We start from the raw sequence: 20,536 nt of genomic DNA on the forward strand, positions 1-20,536 counted from the left end.
GTGACCAGACCCATGGTGGCACCAGTGCCAAGTTGGGCTGATTTGATAGTAGCAAGTGGCTCCTGCAATCTGCCATCAAAATGTCGGCAGGCGGGTTTTGTTTTCCAGGGAAAAGCGCTGTGGTTTGTGTTTGGGGGCCTGTGGCTGGGAGTGACCGGCTGGCTCCTTAGAATCCACGATACGCAGGATGGTTCCCAGACCCAAGGTGGCACCAGTGCCAAGTTGGGCTGGTTTGATAGTACCAAGTGGCTCCTGCAATCTGCCATCCAGAAGCGGGGCAGCTTACTTTTGTTTGCCAGGGAAACGGGCCGAGGTTTGTGTCTGGGGGCCTATGGCTGGGAGTGACCGGCTGGCTCCTGAAAAGCTAAGATAGGCAGGATGGTGACCAGACCCATGGTGGCACCAGTGCCAAGTTGGGCTGATTTGATAGTACCAAGTGGCTCCTGCAATCTGCCATCAAAAAGTTGGCAGGCGAGTTTTGTTTTCCAGGGAAAAGCGCCGTTGTTTTTGTTTGGGGGCCTGTGGCTGGGAGTGGCCGGCTGGCTCCTTAGAATCCACGATACGCAGCATGGTTCCCAGACCAGAGGTGGCACCAGTGCCAAGTTGGGCTGGTTTGATAGTACCAAGTGCGTCCTGCAATCTGCCATCCAGAAGCGGGGTAGCTTACTTTTGTTTGCCAGGGAAACGGGCCGAGGTTTGTGTCTCGGGGCCTATGGCTGGGAGTGACCGGCTGGCTCCTGAAAAGCTACGATAGGCAGGATGGTGACCAGACCCATGGTGGCACCAGTGTCAAGTTGGGCTGGTTTGATAGTACCCAGTGGCTCCGGCAATCTGCCATCAAAATTTGGCAGGCGAGTTTTGTTTTCCAGGGAAAAGCGCCGTTGATTTTGTTTGGGGGCCTGTGGCTGGGAGTGGACGGATGGCTAATTAGAATCCACGATACGCAGGATGGTTCCCAGACCAGAGGTGGCACCAGTGCCAAGTCGGGCTGTTTTGATGGTGCAAAGTGGCTCCTGCAATGTGCCATCCAGAAGCGGGGTAGCTTATTTTTCTTTGCCAGGGAAACGGTCCGAGCTTTTTGTCTGGGGGCCTATGGCTGGGAGTGACCGGCTGGCTCCTGAAAAGCTACGATAGGCAGGATGGTGACCAGACCCATGGTGGCACCAGTGCCAAGTTGGGCTGGTTTGATAGTACCAAGTGGCTCCTGCAATCTGCCATCAAAATGTTGGCAGGCGAGTTTTGTTTTCCAGGGAAAAGCGCCGTTGTTTGTGTTTGGGGGCCTGTGGCTGGGAGTGGACGGCTGGCTGCTTAGAATCCACGATACGCAGGATGGTTCCCAGACCAGAGGTGGCACCAGTGCCAAGTCGGGCTGTTTTGATGGTGCAAAGTGGCTCCTGCAATCTGCCATCCAGAAGCGGGGTAGCTTACTTTTGTTTGCCAGGGAAACGGGCCGAGGTTTGTGTCTGGGTCCTATGGCTGGGAGTGACCGGCTGGCTCCTGAAAAGCTACGATAGGCAGGATGGTGACCAGACCCATGGTGGCACCAGTGCCAAGTTGGGCTGGTTTGATAGTACCAAGTGGCTCCTGCAATCTGCCATCAAAAAGTTGGCAGGCGAGTTTTGTTTTCCAGGGAAAAGCGCCGTTGTTTGTGTTTGGAGGACTGTGGCTGGGAGTGGCCGGCTTGCTAATTGGAATCCACGATACACAGCATGGTTCCCAGACCAGAGGTGGCACCAGTGCCAAGTTGGGCTGGTTTGATGGTGCAAAGTGGCTCCTGCAATCTGCCATCCAGAAGCGGGGCAGCTTACTTTTGTTTGCCAGGGAAACGGGCCGAGGTTTTTCTCTGGGGGCCTATGGCTGGGAGTGACCGGCTGGCGCCTGAACACCTACGATAGGCAGGATGGTGACCAGACCCATGGTGGCACCAGTGCCAAGATGGGCTGATTTGATAGTAGCAAGCGGCTCCTGCAATCTGCCATCAAAATGTTGGCAGGCGAGTTTTGTTTTCCAGGGAAAAGCGCCGTTGTTTGTGTTTGGGGGCCTGTGGCTGGGAGTGGACGGATGGCTCCTTAGAATCCACGATACGCAGCATGGTTCCCAGACCAGAGGTGGCACCAGTGCCAAGTCGGGCTGGTTTGATAGTACCAAGTGGCTCCGGAAATCTGCCATCCAGAAGCGGGGCGGCTTACTTTTGTTTGCCAGGGAAACGGGCCGAGCTTTGTGTCTGGGCGCCTATGGCTGTGAGTGACCGGCTGGCTCCTGAAAAGCTACGATAGGCAGGATGGTGACCAGACCCATGGTGGCACCAGTGCCAAGTTGGGCTGATTTGATAGTAGCAAGTGGCTCCTGCAATCTGCCATCAAAATATTGGCAGGCGAGTTTTGTTTTCCAGGGAAAAGCGCCGTTGTTTGTGTTTGGGGGCCTGTGGCTGGGAGTGACCGGCTGGCTCCTTAGAATCCACGATACGCAGGATGGTTCCCAGACCCAAGGTGGCACCAGTGCCAAGTCGGGCTGGTTTGATAGTACCAAGTGGTTCCTGCAATCTGCCATCCAGAAGCGGGGCAGCTTACTTTGTTTGCCAGGGAAACGGGCCGAGCTTTTTGTCTGGGCGCCTATGGCTTGGAGTGACCGGCTAGGTCCTGAAAAGCTACGATAGGCAGAATGGTGACCAGATCCATGGTGGCACCAGTGCCAAGTTGGGCTGGTTTGATAGTACCAAGTGGCTCCTGCAATCTGCCATCAAAATGTTGGCAGGCGAGTTTTGTTTTCCAGGGAAAAGCGCCGTTGTTTGTGTTTGGGGGCCTGTGGCTGGGAGTGGACGGATGGCTCCTTAGAACCACGATACGCAGGATGGTTCCCAGACCAGAGGTGGCACCAGTGCCAAGTCGGGCTGGTTTGATAGTACCAAGTTGTTCCTGCAATCTGCCATCCAGAAGCGGGGCAGCTTACTTTTGCATGCCAGGGAAACGGGCCGAGGTTTTTGTCTGGGGGCCTATAGCTGGGAGTGACCGTCTGGCTCCTGAAAAGCTACGATAGGCAGGATGGTGACCAAACGCATGGTGGCACCAGTGCCAAGTTGGGCTGATTTGATAGTACCAAGTGGCTCCTGCAATCTGCCATCAAAATGTTGGCTGGCGAGTTTTGTTTTCCAGGGAAAAGCGCCATTGTTTGTGTTTGGGGGCCTGTGGCTGGGAGTGGCCGGCTGGCTCCTTAGAATCCACGATACGCAGGATGGTTCCCAGACCAGAGGTGGCACCAGTGCCAAGTCGGGCTGGTTTGATACTACCAAGTGCGTCCTGCAATCTGCCATCCAGAAGCGGGGCAGCTTACTTTTGTTTGCCAGGGAAACGGGGCGAGGTTTGTGTCTGGGGGCCTATGGCTGCGAGTGACCGGCTGGCTCCTGAAAAGCTACGATAGGCAGGATGGTGACCAGACCCATGGTGGCACCAGTGCCAAGTTGGGCTGGTTTGATAGTACCAAGTGGCTCCTGCAATCTGCCATCCAGAAGCGGGGCAGCTTACTTTTGTTTGCCAGGGAAACGGGCCGAGGTTTGTGTCTGGGGGACTATGGCTGCGAGTGACCGGCTGGCTCCTGAAAAGCTACGATAGGCAGGATGGTGACCAGACCCATGGTGGCACCAGTGCCAAGTTGGGCTGGTTTGATAGTACCAAGTGGCTCCTGCAATCTGCCATCAAAAAGTTGGCAGGCCAGTTTTGTTTTCCAGGGAAAAGCGCCGTTGTTTTTGTTTGGGGGCCTGTGTCTGGGAGTGGACGGATGGCTCCTTAGAATCCACGATACGCAGGATGGTTCCCAGACCAGAGGTGGCACCAGTGCCAAGTCGGGCTAGTTTGATGGTGCAAAGTGGCTCCTGCAATCTGCCATCCAGAAGCGGGGTAGCTTACTTTTGTTTGCCAGGGAAACGGGCCGAGGTTTGTGTCTGGGGGCCTATGGCTGGGAGTGACCGGCTGGCTCCTGAAAAGCTACGATAGGCAGGATGGTGACCAGACCCATGGTGGCACCAGTGCCAAGTTGGGCTGATTTGATAGTACCAAGTGGCTCCTGCAATCTGCCATGAAAAAGTTGGCAGGCGAGTTTTGTTTTCCAGGGAAAAGCGCCGTTGTTTCTGTTTGGGGGCCTGTGGCTGGGAGTGGCCGGCTGGCTCCTTAGAATCCACGATACGCGGCATGGTTCCCAGACCAGAGGTGGCACCAGTGCCAAGTTGGGCTGGTTTGATAGTACCAAGTGCGTCCTGCAATCTGCCATCCAGAAGCGGGGCAGCTTACTTTTGTTTGCCAGGGATACGGGCCGAGGTTTGTGTCTCAGGGCCTATGGCTGGGAGTGACCGCCTGGCTCCTGAAAAGCTACGATAGGCAGGATGGTGACCAGACCCATGGTGGCACCAGTGCCAAGTTGGGCTGGTTTGATAGCAGCAAGTGGCTCCTGCAATCTGCCATCAAAAAGTTGGCAGGCGAGTTTGTTATCCAGGGAAAAGCGCCGTTGTTTGTGTTTGGGGGCCTGTGGCAGGGAGTGGCCGGCTGGCTCCTTAGAATCCACGATACGCAGGATGGTTCCCAGACCAGAGGTGGCACCAGTGCCAAGTCGGGCTGGTTTGATGGTGAAAAGTGGCTCCTGCAATCTGCCATCCAGAAGCGGGATAACTTACTTTTGTTTGCCAGGGAAACGGGCCGAGGTTTTTGTCTGGGGGCCTATGGCTGGGAGTGACCGGCTGGCTCCTGAAAAGCTACGATAGGCAGGATGGTGACCAGACCCATGGTGGCACCAGTGCCAAGTTGGGCTGGTTTGATAGTACCAAGTGGCTCCTGCAATCTGCCATCAAAATGTTGGCAGGCGAGTTTTGTTTTCCAGGGAAAAGTGCCGTTGTTTGTGTTTGGGGGCCTGTGGGTGGGAGTGACCGGCTGGCTCCTTAGAATCCACGATACGCAGGATGGTTCCCAGACCAGAGGTCGCACCAGTGCCAAGTCGGGCCAGTTTGATGGTGCAAAGTGGCTCCTGCAATCTGCCATCCAGAAGCGGGGTAGCTTACTTTTGTTTGCCAGGGAAACGGCCGAGTTTTGTGTCTGGGGGCCTATGGCTGCGAGTGACCGGCTGGCTCCTGAAAAGCTACGATAGGCAGGATGGTGACCAGACCCATGGTGGCACCAGTGCCAAGTTGGGCTGATTTGATAGTACCAAGTGGCTCCTGCAATCTGCCATCAAAAAGTTGGCAGGCGAGTTTTGTTTTCCAGGGAAAAGCGCCGTTGTTTGTGTCTGGGGGCCTGTGGCTGGGAGTGGCCGGCTGGCTCCTTACAATGAACGATACGCAGGATGGTTCCCAGACCTGAGGTGGCACCAGTGCCAAGTCGGGCTAGTTTGATGGTGCAAAATGGCTCCTGCAATGTGCCATCCAGAAGCGGGGTAGCTTACTTTTGTTTGCCAGGGAAACGGGCCGAGGTTTTTCTCTGGGGGCCTATGGCAGGGAGGGACCGGCTGGCTCCTGAAAAGCTACGATAGGCAGGATGGTGACCAGACCCATGGTGGCACCAGTGCCAAGTTGGGCTGATTTGATAGTAGCAAGTGGCTCCTGCAATCTGCCATCAAAATGTTGGCAGGCGAGTTTTGTTTTCCAGGGAAAAGCGCCGTTGTTTGTGTTTGGTGGCCTGTGGCTGGGAGTGACCGGCTGGCTCCTTAGAATCCACGATACGCAGGATGGTTCCCAGACCCAAGGTGGCACCAGTGCCAAGTTGGGCTGGTTTGATAGTACCAAGTGGTTCCTGCAATCTGCCATCCAGAAGCGGGGCAGCTTACTTTTGTTTGCCAGGGAAACGGGCCGAGGTTTTTCTCTGGGGGCCTATGGCTTGGAGTGACCGGCTAGGTCCTGAAAAGCTACGATAGGCAGGATGGTGACCAGATCCATGGTGGCACCAGTGCCAAATTGGGCTGGTTTGATAGTACCAAGTGGCTCCTGCAATCTGCCATCAAAGAGTTGGCAGGCGAGTTTTGTTTTCCAGGGAAAAGCGCTGTGGTTTGTGTTTGGGGGCCTGTGGCTGGGAGTGGCCGGCTGGCTCCTTAGAATCCACGATACGCAGGATGGTTCCCAGACCAGAGGTGGCACCAGTGCCAAGTCGGGCTGGTTTGATGGTGAAAAGTGGCTCCTGCAATCTGCCATCCAGAAGCGGGATAACTTACTTTTGTTTGCCAGGGAAACGGGCCGAGGTTTGTGTCTGGGGGCCTATGGCTGGGAGTGACCGGCTGGCTCCTGAAAAGCTACGATAGGCAGGATGGTGACCAGACCCATGGTGGCACCAGTGCCAAGTTGGGCTGGTTTGATAGTACCAAGTGGCTCCTGCAATCTGCCATCAAACAATTGGCAGGCGAGTTTTGTTTTCCAGGGAAAAGCGCCGTTGTTTTTGTTTGGGGGCCTGTGGGGGGGAGTGGCCGGCTGGCTCCATAGAATCCACGATACGCAGGATGGTTCCCAGAGCTGAGGTGGCACCAGTGCCAAGTCGGGCTAGTTTGATGGTGCAAAGTGGCTCCTGCAATCTGCCATCCAGAAGCGGGGCAGCTTACTTTTGTTTGCCAGGGAAACGGGCCGAGTATTGTTTCTGGGGGCCTATGGCTGTGAGTGACCGGCTGGCTCCTGAAAAGCTACGATAGGCAGGATGGTGACCAGACCCATGGTGGCACCAGTGCCAAGTTGGGCTGATTTGATAGTACCAAGTGGCTCCTGCAATCTGCCATCAAAAAGTTGGCAGGCGAGTTTTGTTTTCCAGGGAAAAGCGCCGTTGTTTGTGTTTGGGGGCCTGTGGCTGGGAGTGGACGGATGGCTCCTTAGAACCACGATACGCAGGATGGTTCCCAGACCAGAGGTGGCACCAGTGCCAAGTCGGGCTGGTTTGATACTACGAAGTGGTTCCTGCAATCTGCCATCCAGAAGCGGGGCAGCTTACTTTTGTTTGCCAGGGAAACGGGCCGAGGTTTGTGTCTGGGGGCCTATGGCTGGGAGTGACCGCCTGGCTCCTGAAAAGCTACGATAGGCAGGATGGTAACCAGACCCATGGTGGCACCAGTGCCAAGTTGGGCTGGTTTGATAGTACCAAGTGGCTCCTCCAATCTGCCATCAAAAAGTTGGCAGGCGAGTTTGTTATCCAGGGAAAAGCGCCGTTGTTTGTGTTTGGGGGCCTGTGGCTGGGAGTGGCCGGCTGGCTCCTTAGAATCCACGATACGCAGGATGGTTCCCAGACCAGAGGTGGCACCAGTGCCAAGTCGGGCTGGTTTGATGGTGAAAAGTGGCTCCTGCAATCTGCCATCCAGAAGCGGGATAACTTACTTTTGTTTGCCAGGGAAACGGGCCGAGCTTTTTGTCTGGGGGCCTATGGCTGGGAGTGACCGGCTGGCTCCTGAAAAGCTATGATAGGCAGGATGGTGACCAGACCCATGGTGGCACCAGTGCCAAGTTGGGCTGATTTGATAGTACCAAGTGGCTCCTGCAATCTGCCATCAAAAAGTTGGCAGGCGAGTTTTGTTTTCCAGGGAAAAGCGCCGTTGTTTGTGTCTGGGGGCCGGTGGCTGGGAGTGGCCGGCTGGCTCCTTACAATGAACGATACGCAGGATGGTTCCCAGACCTGAGGTGGCACCAGTGCCAAGTCGGGCTAATTTGATGGTGCAAAGTGGCTCCTGCAATCTGCCATCCAGAAGCGGGGTAGCTTACTTTTGTTTGCCAGGGAAACGGGCCGAGGTTTTTCCCTGGGGGCCTATGGCAGGGAGGGACCGGCTGGCTCCTGAAAAGCTACGATAGGCAGGATGGTGACCAGACCCATGGTGGCACCAGTGCCAAGTTGGGCTGATTTGATAGTAGCAAGTGGCTCCTGCAATCTGCCATCAAAATGTTGGCAGGCGAGTTTTGTTTTCCAGGGAAAAGCGCCGTTGTTTGTGTTTGGGGGCCTGTGGCTGGGAGTGACCGGCTGGCTCCTTAGAATCCACGATACGCAGGATGGTTCCCAGACCAGAGGTGGCACCAGTGCCAAGTTGGGCTGGTTTGATAGTACCAAGTGGCTCCTGCAATCTACCATCCAGAAGCGGGGCAGCTTACTTTTGTTTGCCAGGGAAACGGGCCGAGGTTTTTCTCTGGGGGCCTATGGCTTGGAGTGACCGGCTAGGTCCTGAAAAGCTACGATAGGCAGGATGGTGACCAGATCCATGGTGGCACCAGTGCCAAGTTGGGCTGGTTTGATAGTACCAAGTGGCTCCTGCAATCTGCCATCAAAAAGTTGGCAGGCGAGTTTTGTTTTCCAGGGAAAAGCGCTGTGGTTTGTGTTTGGGGGCCTGTGGCTGGGAGTGGCCGGCTGGCTCCTTAGAATCCACGATACGCAGGATGGTTCCCAGACCAGAGGTGGCACCAGTGCCAAGTCGGGCTGGTTTGATGGTGAAAAGTGGCTCCTGCAATCTGCCATCCAGAAGCGGGATAACTTACTTTTGTTTGCCAGGGAAACGGGCCAGGGTTTTTGTCTGGGGGCCTATGGCTGGGAGTGACCGGCTGGCTCCTGAAAAGCTACGATAGGCAGGATGGTGACCAGACCCATGGTGGCACCAGTGTCAAGTTGGGCTGGTTTGATAGTACCAAGTGGCTCCGGCAATCTGCCATCAAAATGTTGGCAGGCGAGGTTTGTTTTCCAGGGAAAAGCGCCGTTGTTTTTGTTTGGGGGCCTGTGGGTGGGAGTGGCCAGATGGCTAATTAGAATCCACGATACGCAGCATGGTTCCCAGACCTGAGGTGGCACCAATGCCAAGTCGGGCTGGTTTGATACTATCAAGTGCGTCCTGCAATCTGCCATCCAGAAGCGGGGTAGCTTACTTTTGTTTGCCAGGGAAACGGGCCGAGGTTTGTGTCTGGGGGCCTATGGCTGGGAGTGACCGGCTGGCTCCTGAAAAGCTACGATAGGCAGGATGGTGACCAGACCCATGGTGGCACCAGTGCCAAGTTGGGCTGGTTTGATAGTACCAAGTGGCTCCTGCAATCTGCCATCCAGAAGCGGTGCAGTTGAGTTTTGTTTTCCAGGGAAAAGCGCCGTTGTTTGTGTTTGGGGGCCTGTGGCTGGGAGTGGCCGGCTGGCTCCTTAGAATCCACGATACGCAGCATGGTATCCAGACCCAAGGTGGCACCAGTGCCAAGTTTTGCTGGTTTGATAGTACCAAGTGGTTCCTGCAATCTGCCATCCAGAAGCAGGGCAGCTTACTTTTGTTTGCCAGGGAAACGGGCCGAGGTTTTTGTCTGGGGGCCTATGGCTGGGAGTGACCGGCTGGCTCCTGAAAAGCTACGATAGGCAGGATGGTGACCACACCCGTGCTGGCACCAGTCCCAAGTTGGGCTGATTTGATAGTACCAAGTGGCTCCTGCAATCTGCCGTCAAAATTTGGCAGGCGAGTTTTGTTTTCCAGGGAAAAGCGCCGTTGTTTGTGTTTGGGGGCCTGTGGCTGGGAGTGGCCGGCTGGCTCCTTAGAATCCACGATACGCAGCATGGTTCCCAGACCCAAGGTGGCACCAGTGCCAAGTCGGGCTGGTTTGATACTACCAAGTGGTTCCTGCAATCTGCCATCCAGAAGCAGGGCAGATTACTATTGTTTGCCAGGGAAAAGGGCCGAGGTTTGTGTCTGGGGGCCTATGGCTGGGAGTGACCGGCTGGCTCCTGAAAAGCTACGATAGGCAGGATGGTGACCAGACCCATGGTGGCACCAGTGCCAAGTTGGGCTGGTTTGATAGTACCAAGTGGCTCCTGCAATCTGCCATCAAAATGTCGGCAGGCGAGTTTTGTTTTCCAGGGAAAAGCGCCGTTGTTTGTGTTTGGGTGCCTATGTCTGGGAGTGGCCGGCTGGCTCCTTAGAATCCACGATACGCAGGATGGTTCCCAGACCAGAGGTGGCACCAGTGCCAAGTCGGGCTGGTTTGATAGTACTGAGTGCGTCCTGCAATCTGCCATCCAGAAGCGGGACAGCTTGCTTTTGTTTGCCAGGGAAACGGGTCGAGCTTTGTGTCTGGGGGCCTATGGCTGGGAGTGACCGGCTAGGTCCTGAAAAGCTACGATAGGCAGGATGGTGACCAGACCCATGGTGGCACAAGTGCCAAGTTGGGCTGGTTTGATAGTACCAAGTGGCTCCTGCAATCTGCCATCAAAAAGTTGGCAGGCGAGTTTTGTTTTCCAGGGAAAAGCGCCGTTGTTTGTGTTTGGGGGCCTTTGGCTGGGAGTGGCCGGCTGGCTCCTTAGAATCCACGATACGCAGGATGGTTCCCAGACCAGAGGTGGCACCAGTGCCAAGTCGGGCTGGTTTATAGTACCAAGTGGTTCCTGCAATCTGCCATCCAGAAGCGGGGCAGCTTACTTTTGTTTGCCAGGGAAACGGGCCGAGGTTTTTGTCTGGGAGCCTATGGCTTGGAGTGACGGGCTGGCTCCTGAAAAGCTACGATAGGCAGGATGGTGACCAGACCCATGGTGGCACCAGTGCCAAGTTGGGCTGATTTGATAGTAGCAAGTGGCTCCTGCAATCTGCCATCAAAAAGTTGTCAGGCGAGTTTTGTTTTCCAGGGAAAAGCGCCGTTGTTTGTGTTTGGGGGCCTGTGGCTGGGAGTGGCCGGCTGGCTCCTTAGAATCCACGATACGCAGGATGGTTCCCAGACCTGAGGTGGCACCAGTGCCAAGTTGGGCTGGTTTGATAGTACCAAGTGGTTCCTGCAATCTGCCATCCAGAAGCGGGGCAGCTTACTTTTGTTTGCCAGGGAAACGGGCCGAGGTTTTTCTCTGGGGGCCTATGGCTGGGAGTGACCGGCTAGGTCCTGAAAAGCTACGATAGGCAGGATGGTGAGCAGACCCATGGTGGCACCAGTGCCAAGTTTAGCTGGTTTGATAGTACCAAGTGGCTCCTGCAATCTGCCATCAAAAAGTTGGCAGGCGAGTTTTGTTTTCCAGGGAAAAGCGCCGTTGTTTGTGTTTGGGTGCCTATGGCTGGGAGTGGCCGGCTGGCTCCTTAGAATCCACGATACGCACCATAGTTCCCAGACCAGCAGTGGCACCAGTGCCAAGTCGGGCTGGTTTGATAGTACCAAGTGCGTCCTACAATCTGCCATCCAGAAGCGGGGCAGCTTACTTTTGTTTGCCAGGGAAACGGGCCGAGCTTTGTGTCTGGGGGCCTATGACTGGGAGTGACCGGCTGGCTCCTGAAAAGCTACGATAGGCAGGATGGTGACCAGACCCATGGTGGCACCAGTGCCAAGTTGGGCTGGTTTGATAGCAGCAAGTGGCTCCTGCAATCTGCCATCAAAATATCGGCAGGCGGGTTTTGTTTTCCAGGGAAAAGCGCTGTGGTTTGTGTTTGGGGGCCTGTGGCTGGGAGTGACCGGCTGGCTCCTTAGAATCCACGATACGCAGCATGGTTCCCAGACCCAAGGTGGCACCAGTGCCAAGTTGGGCTGGTTTGATAGTACCTAGTGGCTCCTGCAATCTGCCATCCAGAAGCGGGGCAGCTTACTTTTGTTTGCCAGGGAAACGGGCCGAGCTTTGTGTCTGGGGGCCTATGGCTGGGAGTGACCGGCTGGCTCCTGAAAAGTTAAGATAGGCAGGATGGTGACCAGACCCATGGTGGCACCAGTGTCAAGTTGGGCTGGTTTGATAGTACCAAGTGGCTCCTGCAATCTGCCATCAAAAATTTGGCAGGCGAGTTTGGTTTTCCAGGGATAAGCGCCGTTGTTTTTGTTTGGGGGCCTGTGGCTGGGAGTGGCCGGCTGGCTCCTTAGAATCCACGATACGCAGCATGGTTCCCAGACCAGAGGTGGCACCAGTGCCAAGTCGGGCTGGTTTTATAGTACCAAGTGGTTCCTGCAATCTGCCATCCAGAAGCGGGGCAGCTTACTTTGGTTTGCCAGGGAAAAGGGCAGAGCATTGTGTCTGGGCGCCTATGGCTGGGAGTGACCGGCTGGCTCCTGAAAAGCTACGATAAGCAGGATGGTGACCAGACCCATGGTGGCACCAGTGCCAAGTTGGGCTGATTTGATAGTACCAAGTGGCTCCTGCAATCTGCCATCAAAAAGTTGGCCGGCGAATTTTGTTTTCCAGGGAAAAGCGCTGTGGTTTGTGTTTGGGGGCCTGTGGCTGGGAGTGGCCGGCTGGCTCCTTATAATCCACGATACGCAGCATGGTTCCCAGACCCAAGGTGGCACCAGTGCCAAGTTGGGCTGGTTTGATAGTACCAAGTGGCTCTGGCAATCTGCCATCAAAAAGTTGGCAGACGAGTTTTGTTTTCCAGGGAAAAGCGCCGTTGTTTGTGTTTGGGGGCCTGTGGCTGGGAGTGGACGGATGGCTAATTAGAATCCACGATAGGCAGGATGGTGACCAGACCCATGGTGGCACCAGTGCCAAGTCGGGCTGGTTTGATAGTACTAAGTGGCTCCGGCAATCTGCCATCCAGAAGCGGGATAACTTACTTTTGTTTGTCAGGGAAACGGGCCGAGGTTTGTGTCTGGGGGCCTATGGCAGGGAGTGACCGGCTGCCTCCTGAAAAGCTACGATAGGCAGGATGGTGACCAGACCCATGGTGGCACCAGTCCCAAGTTGGGCTGATTTGATAGTACCAAGTGGCTCCTGCAATCTGCCGTCAAAATTTGGCAGGCGAGTTTTGTTTTCCAGGGAAAAGCGCCGTTGTTTGTGTTTGGGGGCCTGTGGCTGGGAGTGGCCGGCTGGCTCCTTAGAATCCACGATACGCAGGATGGTTCCCAGACCTGAGGTGGCACCAGTGCCAAGTCGGGCTGGTTTGATAGTACTAAATAGCTCCTGCAATCTGCCATGCAGAAGCGGGGAGGCTTACTTTTGTTTGCCAGGGAAACGGGCCGAGGTTTTTGTCTGGGGGCCTATGGCTGCGAGTGACCGTCTGGCTCCTGAAAAGCTACGATACGCAGGATGGTGAGCAGATCCATGGTGGCACCAGTGCCAAGTTGAGCTGGTTTGATAGTACCAAGTGGCTCCTGCAATCTGCCATCAAAAAGTTGGCAGGCGAGTTTTGTTTTCCAGGGAAAAGCGCCGTTGTTTGTGTTTGGGTGCCTATGGCTGGGAGTGGCCGGCTGGCTCCTTAGAATCCACGATACGCACCATAGTTCCCAGACCAGAGGTGGCACCAGTGCCAAGTCGGGCTGGTTTGATAGTACCAAATGCGTCCTACAATCTGCCATCCAGAAGCGGGGCAGCTTACTTTTGTTTGCCAGGGAAACGGGCCGAGCTTTGTGTCTGGGGGCCTATGACTGGGAGTGACCGGCTGGCTCCTGAAAAGCTACGATAGGCAGGATGGTGACCAGACCCATGGTGGCACCAGTGCCAAGTTGGGCTGATTTGATAGCAGCAAGTGGCTCCTGCAATCTGCCATCAAAAATTTGGCAGGCGAGTTTTGTTTTCCAGGGAAAAGCGCCGTTGTTTTTGTTTGGGGGCCTGTGGCTGGGAGTGGCCGGCTGGCTCCTTAGAATCCACGATACGCAGCATGGTTCCCAGACCAGAGGTGGCACCAGTGCCAAGTCGGGCTGGTTTTATAGTACCAAGTGCGTCCTGCAATCTGCCATCCAGAAGCGGGGCAGCTTACTTTGGTTTGCCAGGGAAAAGGGCAGAGCATTGTGTCTGGGCGCCTATGGCTGGGAGTGACCGGCTGGCTCCTGAAAAGCTACGATAAGCAGGATGGTGACCAGACCCATGGTGGCACCAGTGCCAAGTTGGGCTGATTTGATAGTACCAAGTGGCTCCTGCAATCTGCCATCAAAATGTTGGCCGGCGAATTTTGTTTTCCAGGGAAAAGCGCTGTGGTTTGTGTTTGGGGGCCTGTGGCTGGGAGTGGCCGGCTGGCTCCTTATAATCCACGATACGCAGCATGGTTCCCAGACCCAAGGTGGCACCAGTGCCAAGTTGGGCTGGTTTGATAGTACCAAGTGCGTCCTGCAATCTGCCATCAAAATGTTGGCAGACGAGTTTTGTTTTCCAGGGAAAAGCGCGGTTGTTTTTGTTTGGGGGCCTGTGGCTGGGAGTGGACGGATGGCTAATTAGAATCCACGATAGGCAGGATGGTGACCAGACCCATGGTGGCACCAGTGCCAAGTCGGGCTGGTTTGATAGTACCAAGTGGCTCCGGCCATCTGCCATCCAGAAGCGGGATAACTTACTTTTGTTTGTCAGGGAAACGGGCCGAGGTTTGTGTCTGGGGGCCTATGGCTGGGAGTGACCGGCTGGCTCCTGAAAAGCTACGATAGGCAGGATGGTGACCAGACCCATGGTGGCACCAGTGCCAAGTTGGTCTGATTTGATAAAACCAAGTGGCTCCTGCAATCTCCCTTCAAAAATTGGCAGGAGAGTTTTGTTTCGCAGGGAAAAGCGCCGTTGTTTGTGTTTGGGGGCCTGTGGCTGGGAGTGGCCGGCTGGCTCCTTAGAATCCACGATACGCAGCATGGTATCCAGACCCAAGGTGGCACCAGTGCCAAGTTTTGCTGGTTTGATAGTACCAACTGGTTCCTGCAATCTGCCATCCAGAAGCGGGGCAGCTTACTTTTGTTTGCCAGGGAAACGGGCCGAGGTTTTTGTCTGGGGGCCTATGGCTGGGAGTGACCGGCTGCCTCCTGAAAAGCTACGATAGGCAGGATGGTGACCAGACCCATGGTGGCACCAGTCCCAAGTTGGGCTGATTTGATAGTACCAAGTGGCTCCTGCAATCTGCCGTCAAAATTTGGCAGGCGAGTTTTGTTTTCCAGGGAAAAGCGCCGTTGTTTGTGTTTGGGGGCCTGTGGCTGGGAGTGGCCGGCTGGCTGCTTAGAATCCACGATACGCAGGATGGTTCCCAGACCTGAGGTGGCACCAGTGCCAAGTCGGGCTGGTTTGATAGTACTAAATAGCTCCTGCAATCTGCCATGCAGAAGCGGGGCAGCTTACTTTTGTTTGCCAGGGAAACGGGCCGAGGTTTGTGTCTGGGGGCCTATGGCTGGGAGTGAGCGGCTGGCTCCTGAAAAGCTACGATAGGCAGGATGGTGAGCAGACCCATGGTGGCACCAGTGCCAAGTTGAGCTGGTTTGATAGTACCAAGTGGCTCCTGCAATCTGCCATCAAAAAGTTGGCAGGCGAGTTTTGTTTTCCAGGGAAAAGCGCCGTTGTTTGTGTTTGGGTGCCTATGGATGGGAGTGGCCGGCTGGCTCCTTAGAATCCACGATACGCACCATGGTTCCCAGACCAGAGGTGGCACCAGTGCCAAGTCGGGCTGGTTTGATAGTACCAAGTGCGTCCTACAATCTGCCATCCAGAAGCGGGGCAGCTTACTTTTGTTTGCCGGGGAAACGGGCCGAGTTTTGTGTCTGGGGGCCTATGGCTGGGAGTGACCGGCTGGCTCCTGAAAAGCTACGATAGGCAGGATGGTGACCAGACCCATGGTGGCACCAGTCCCAAGTTGGGCTGATTTGATAGTAGCAAGTGGCTCCTGCAATCTGCCATCAAAATGTCGGCAGGCGGGTTTTGTTTTCCAGGGAAAAGCGCTGTGGTTTGTGTTTGGGGGCCTGTGGCTGGGAGTGACCGGCTGGCTCCTTAGAATCCACGATACGCAGGATGGTTCCAAGACCCAAGGTGGCACCAGTGCCAAGTTGGGCTGGTTTGATAGTACCAAGTGGCTCCTGCAATCTGCCATCCAGAAGCGGGGCAGCTTACTTTTGTTTGCCAGGGAAACGGGCCGAGGTTTGTGTCTGGGGGCCTATGGCTGGGAGTGACCGGCTGGCTCCTGAAAAGCTAAGATAGGCAGGATGGTGACCAGACCCATGGTGGCACCAGTGTCAAGTTGGGCTGGTTTGATAGTACCAAGTGGCTCCTGCAATCTGCCATCAAAATATTGGCAGGCGAGTTTTGTTTTCCAGGGAAAAGCGCTGTTGTTTTTGTTTGGGGGCCTGTGGCTGGGAGTGGCCGGCTGGCTCCTTAGAATCCACGATACGCAGCATGGTTCCCAGACCAGAGGTGGCACCAGTGCCAAGTTGGGCTGGTTTGATAGTACCAAGTGCGTCCTGCAATCTGCCATCCAGAAGCGGGGTAGCTTACTTTTGTTTGCCAGGGGAACGGGCCGAGGTTTGTGTCTGGGGGCCTATGGCTGGGAGTGACCGGCTGGCTCCTGAAAAGCTACGATAGGCAGGATGGTGACCAGACCCATGGTGGCACCAGTGCCAAGTTGGGCTGGTTTGATAGTACCAAGTGGCTCCTGCAATCTGCCATCAAAAAGTTGGCAGGCGAGTTTGTTATCCAGGGAAATGCGCCGTTGTTTGTGTTTGGGGGCCTGTGGCTGGGAGTGGCCGGCTGGCTGCTTAGAATCCACGATACGCAGGATGGTTCCCAGACCAGAGGTGGCACCAGTGCCAAGTCGGGCTGGTTTGATGGTGCAAAGTGGCTCCTGCAATCTGCCATCCAGAAGCGGGGCAGCTTATTTTTGTATGCCAGGGAAACGGGCCGAGGTTTTTGTCTGGGGGCCTATGGCTTGGAGTGACCGGCCGGCTCCTGAAAAGCTACGATAGGCAGGATGGTGACCAGACCCATGGTGGCACCAGTGCCAAGTTGGGCTGGTTTGATAGTACCAAGTGGCTCCTGCAATCTGCCATCAAAATGTTGGCAGGCGAGTTTTGTTTTCCAGGGAAAAGCGCCGTTGTTTGTGTTTGGGGGCCTGTGGCTGGGAGTGGCCGGCTGGCTCCTTAGAATCCACGATACGCAGGATGGTTCCCAGACCTGAGGTGGCACCAGTGCCAAGTCGGGCTGGTTTGATAATACCTAGTGGATCCTGCAATCTGCCATCCAGAAGCGGGACAGCTTACTTTTGTTTGCCAGGGAAACGGGCCGAGCTTTGTGTCACGGGGCCTATGGCAGGGAGTGACCGTCTAGGTCCTGAAAAGCTACGATAGGCAGGATGGTGACCAGACCCATGGTGGCACCAGTGCCAAGTTGGGCTTGTTTGATAGTACCAAGAGGCTCCTGCAATCTGCCATCAAAAAGTTGGCAGGCGAGTTTTGTTTTCCAGGGAAAAGCGCCGTTGTTTGTGTTTGGAGGCCTGTGGCTGGGAGTGGCCGGCTTGCTAATTGGAATCCACGATACGCAGCATGGTTCCCAGACCAGAGGTGGCACCAGTGCCAAGTTGGGCTGGTTTGATGGTGCAAAGTGGCTCCTGCAATCTGCCATCCAGAAGCGGGGCAGCTTACTTTTGTTTGCCAGGGAAACGGGCCGAGGTTTTTCTCTGGGGGCCTATGGCTGGGAGTGACCGGCTGGCGCCTGAACAGCTACGATAGGCAGGATGGTGACCAGACCCATGGTGGCACCAGTGCCAAGATGGGCTGATTTGATAGTAGCAAGTGGCTCCTGCAATCTGCCATCAAAATGTTGGCAGGCGAGTTTTGTTTTCCAGGGAAAAGCGCCGTTGTTTGTGTTTGGGGGCCTGTGGCTGGGAGTGGCCGGCTGGCTCCTTAGAATCCACGATACGCAGCATGGTTCCCAGACCAGAGGTGGCACCAGTGCCAAGTCGGGCTGGTTTGATGGTGCAAAGTGTCTCCTGCAATCTGCCATCCAGAAGCGGGGCAGCTTACTTTTGTTTGCCAGGGAAACGGGCCGAGCTTTGTGTCTGGGCGCATATGGCTGGGAGTGACCTGCTAGGTCCTGAAAAGCTACGATAGGCAGGATGGTGACCAGACCCATAGTGGCACCAGTGCCAAGTTGGGCTGATTTGATAGTACCAAGTGGCTCCTGCAATCTGCCATCTAAAAGTTGGCAGGCGAGTTTTGTTTTCCAGGGAAAAGCGCCGTTGTTTGTGTCTGGGGGCCTGTGGCTGGAGTGGCCGGCTGGCTCCTTAGAATGAACGATACGCAGGATGGTTCCCAGACCTGAGGTGGCACCAGTGCCAAGTCGGGCTAGTTTGATGGTGCAAAGTGGCTCCTGCAATCTGCCATCCAGAAGCGGGGTAGCTTACTTTTGTATGCCAGGGAAACGGGCCGAGGTTTTTCTCTGGGGGCCTATGGCAGGGAGGGACCGGCTGGCTCCTGAAAAGCTACGATAGGCAGGATGGTGACCAGACCCATGGTGGCACCAGTGCCAAGTTGGGCTGATTTGATAGTACCAAGTGGCTCCTGCAATCTCCCATCAAAAATTGGCAGGAGAGTTTTGTTTCGCAGGGAAAAGCGCCGTTGTTTGTGTTTGGGGGCCTGTGGCTGGGAGTGGCCGGCTGGCTCCTTAGAATCCACGATACGCAGCATGGTATCCAGACCCAAGGTGGCACCAGTGCCAAGTTTTGCTGGTTTGATAGTACCAACTGGTTCCTGCAATCTGCCATCCAGAAGCGGGGCAGCTTACTTTTGTTTGCCAGGGAAACGGGCCGAGGTTTTTGTCTGGGGGCCTATGGCTGGGAGTGACCGGCTGCCTCATGAAAAGCTACGATAGGCAGGATGGTGACCAGACCCATGGTGGCACCAGTCCCAAGTTGGGCTGATTTGATAGTACCAAGTGGCTCCTGCAATCTGCCGTCAAAATTTGGCAGGCGAGTTTTGTTTTCCAGGGAAAAGCGCCGTTGTTTGTGTTTGGGGGCCTGTGGCTGGGAGTGGCCGGCTGGCTGCTTAGAATCCACGATACGCAGGATGGTTCCCAGACCTGAGGTGGCACCAGTGCCAAGTCGGGCTGGTTTGATAGTACTAAATAGCTCCTGCAATCTGCCATGCAGAAGCGGGGCAGCTTACTTTTGTTTGCCAGGGAAACGGGCCGAGGTTTGTGTCTGGGGGCCTATGGCTGGGAGTGAGCGGCTGGCTCCTGAAAAGCTACGATAGGCAGGATGGTGAGCAGACCCGTGGTGGCACCAGTGCCAAGTTGAGCTGGTTTGATAGTACCAAGTGGCTCCTGCAATCTGCCATCAAAAAGTTGGCAGGCGAGTTTTGTTTTCCAGGGAAAAGCGCCGTTGATTTTGTGTTTGGGTGCCTATGGCTGGGAGTGGCCGGCTGGCTCCTTAGAATCCACGATACGCACCATGGTTCCCAGACCAGAGGTGGCACCAGTGCCAAGTCGGGCTGGTTTGATAGTACCAAGTGCGTCCTACAATCTGCCATCCAGAAGCGGGGCAGCTTACTTTTGTTTGCCGGGGAAACGGGCCGAGTTTTGTGTCTGGGGGCCTATGGCTGGGAGTGACCGGCTGGCTCCTGAAAAGCTACGATAGGCAGGATGGTGACCAGACCCATGGTGGCACCAGTCCCAAGTTGGGCTGATTTGATAGTAGCAAGTGGCTCCTGCAATCTGCCATCAAAATGTCGGCAGGCGGGTTTTGTTTTCCAGGGAAAAGCGCTGTGGTTTGTGTTTGGGGGCCTGTGGCTGGGAGTGACCGGCTGGCTCCTTAGAATCCACGATACGCAGGATGGTTCCAAGACCCAAGGTGGCACCAGTGCCAAGTTGGGCTGGTTTGATAGTACCAAGTGGCTCCTGCAATCTGCCATCCAGAAGCGGGGCAGCTTACTTTTGTTTGCCAGGGAAACGGGCCGAGGTTTGTGTCTGGGGGCCTATGGCTGGGAGTGACCGGCTGGCTCCTGAAAAGCTAAGATAGGCAGGATGGTGACCAGACCCATGGTGGCACCAGTGTCAAGTTGGGCTGGTTTGATAGTACCAAGTGGCTCCTGCAATCTGCCATCAAAATATTGGCAGGCGAGTTTTGTTTTCCAGGGAAAAGCGCCGTTGTTTTTGTTTGGGGGCCTGTGGCTGGGAGTGGCCGGCTGGCTCCTTAGAATCCACGATACGCAGCATGGTTCCCAGACCAGAGGTGGCACCAGTGCCAAGTTGGGCTGGTTTGATAGTACCAAGTGCGTCCTGCAATCTGCCATCCAGAAGCGGGGTAGCTTACTTTTGTTTGCCAGGGGAACGGGCCGAGGTTTGTGTCTGAGGGCCTATGGCTGGGAGTGACCGGCTGGCTCCTGAAAAGCTACGATAGGCAGGATGGTGACCAGACCCATGGTGGCACCAGTGCCAAGTTGGGCTGGTTTGATAGTACCAAGTGGCTCCTGCAATCTGCCATCAAAAAGTTGGCAGGCGAGTTTGTTTTCCAGGGAAATGCGCCGTTGTTTGTGTTTGGGGGCCTGTGGCTGGGAGTGGCCGGCTGGCTCCTTAGAATCCACGATACGCAGGATGGTTCCCAGACCAGAGGTGGCACCAGTGCCAAGTCGGGCTGGTTTGATGGTGCAAAGTGGCTCCTGCAATCTGCCATCCAGAAGCGGGGCAGCTTATTTTTGTATGCCAGGGAAACGGGCCGAGGTTTTTGTCTGGGGGCCTATGGCTTGGAGTGACCGGCCGGCTCCTGAAAAGCTACGATAGGCAGGATGGTGACCAGACCCATGGTGGCACCAGTGCCAAGTTGGGCTGGTTTGATAGTACCAAGTGGCTCCTGCAATCTGCCATCAAAATGTTGGCAGGCGAGTTTTGTTTTCCAGGGAAAAGCGCCGTTGTTTGTGTTTGGGGGCCTGTGGCTGGGAGTGGCCGGCTGGCTCCTT

This window comes from Melospiza melodia, chromosome 2 (assembly GCF_035770615.1).
Source record: "Melospiza melodia melodia isolate bMelMel2 chromosome 2, bMelMel2.pri, whole genome shotgun sequence".
NCBI lineage: Eukaryota > Metazoa > Chordata > Aves > Passeriformes > Passerellidae > Melospiza > Melospiza melodia.